The sequence below is a fragment of the Castor canadensis genome, chromosome 2, assembly GCF_047511655.1.
Source record: "Castor canadensis chromosome 2, mCasCan1.hap1v2, whole genome shotgun sequence".
Lineage (NCBI taxonomy): Eukaryota > Metazoa > Chordata > Mammalia > Rodentia > Castoridae > Castor > Castor canadensis.
The window spans coordinates 123,814,560-123,816,678 of NC_133387.1; the positions used below are offsets into that span (position 1 = coordinate 123,814,560).

The 2,119-nt window shown below is 37.8% G+C and overlaps 1 pseudogene; it reads right to left on the bottom strand.

Moving 5' to 3' along the window:
• Positions 1 to 275: 275 nt before the first annotated feature.
• On the bottom strand, positions 276 to 1,194 carry LOC109703047 (olfactory receptor 4F3/4F16/4F29-like; annotated as a pseudogene).
• Positions 1,195 to 2,119: the final 925 nt, after the last annotated feature.

Consider the following 2,119-nt stretch of genomic DNA (forward strand, 5'->3'; position numbering starts at 1 on the left):
AAGGTACAGAATAACACATAAAAATTAAATGTGGTCATTTCTGGTAACTACAATTTAGGACTGTAGGCTAGAGAGGAATGTTTAACACTTTACTTTCATGATTAACAAAATTTGGTGTGACTCCATCTGAAATGTAAATATTTAATTTAATACCTTCTTTTGTGCAGATTTCTCCATTTTTAAGGCAATAATAAAAATGGATTTATTATAGTATTAATGTGATCATGGCAGTCTTGATTGCTCATGGCATTCATCCGTGTTTTTGTCAACAAAATCTATTGTGTCATCTCTCTAGAACTTACCACTTGTCGATTCAGCCTTCTTATCTCCAACTTCATATCTGTATTCCTTAAGGTGTAAATGCCAGGGTTTAAGATGGGAGTGACAACAAAGTCCACAATAGCAAAACATTCATCCAGTGACTCTGTGAGGAAAGGACACACATAGAGACACATGCATGGAGTGAAAAACATAACCGTCACAGTGATGTGAGCTGACAAAGTCTAGAATGCATTGGGTAAATCACATGAAGAATGTTGTCACACAGTGAGCAGAATAAAGATGTATGACAGAATCAGGGTAAAGAAGGTGCCCATAGGTATGAAGCCACTGTTGGCAATGACACAAGTTCCAGTTGGTAAGTGTCCATGCATGCAAGCTTAATAACCCTAGGAAAGTCACAGTAAAACTTCCCACATTATTGGGGCCTCAAAATGACAAATTTATAACAAACACAAACTGAGACACAGCATGAATCATGCCTATGGCCCAAGCAGCTACTACCAAAATCGTGCACATGTTGGAGTTCATAACAGTCAGATAGTGGAGAGGTTTGCAGATTGCTGTGTACTGTCATATGCCTAGCAATGAGCAGCACCATCTCAACTCCTCCCATGATGTGGATAAAGAATATTTCTGCCATTCAGCTGTGTAGTTGGTGAAAAGGTCAGAGATGGCCTTAGAAACTGTGGTAGATGAAAGGCCCAAGTCAATTAGAAACAGGTTGGCCATCAGAATATATATGGGGGAGTGTAAGTGAGGATCCAAAACCACTGTGAACACAATGAGGAGGTTTCCTGGAATAATTCCTACATAAAATAAAGAGAAGAGAATAAGGAAAATCTGTATGCCCAAGGATAGTTCAAGTCCCAGTAACACAAATTCAGTCATCACAGAATAATTTACTTGGTCCATTGAGTCAGGAAGAATGAAAGGTACAAGTGATCTGAAAGAGAAAAAGAAATCAGCTTAGAGATACTGAAAATCATGCCCAAAATGCTCATAGTTTAAAACTGACCACTGAAGTGGGGTGGAGATCAGTGGTAGAACACTTGCCTGGCATGCACAAGGCCCAGGCCTCCATCTCCAGCACCTTAAAATAAGTAAATGAGAAAGTGGGCACCTAAGCAAGTAAATAGTAAATTAATAAATATAAACTTGACTATGGACAAAGCTTTTATTTAGTTGCTAATCACTATTTACAAAATGATAGGAACCCAGGAATGATATGTATAGCATGCACTCAGAAGTGATCTATTGTATTAGCTGTTCTCAATTGCTCAACCATATAAAGATATATTCATAGAAGGTATAGGCATTTTGTAAAGTTAGAAAAGCATGCACAAATCTCACTCAAGGAATTCAGGTGAAAGAACAGAATGAAGTTTAACATGCACATAAATGAATAAGTTATCCAAGACAATTGGAAGATGGTGAATGAACACACAGAAGCGTTTTTTTGTGATACTGGGGTTTGAACTCAAGGTCTTGCATTTGCAAGGGAGGTACTCTACCACTAGGGCTATGTCCCCATCCCTTGCTTTACTTCAGTTATTTTTTGCATAGGGTCTCATGTTTTTGCCCTGGGTCAGCTTCAAACTGCAATCCTTCTGACCTCTGCCTCCAGTATAGCTGGTATTATAGGTATGTGTGAGAATGTTTGGCCTATATGGTTTTCAAAAATTTAAAAAGATAGACAACCTTCTAAAATGTAATCAAGAATAATAAAACAACATAAATATGATGCATGAGAATATAAGTGCAAATAACAGTTAAGATGCCTCTGAAAGCTATTTCATACATGTGCTAGGCTGGGATGTGCTTTCCTTACATATGTGCA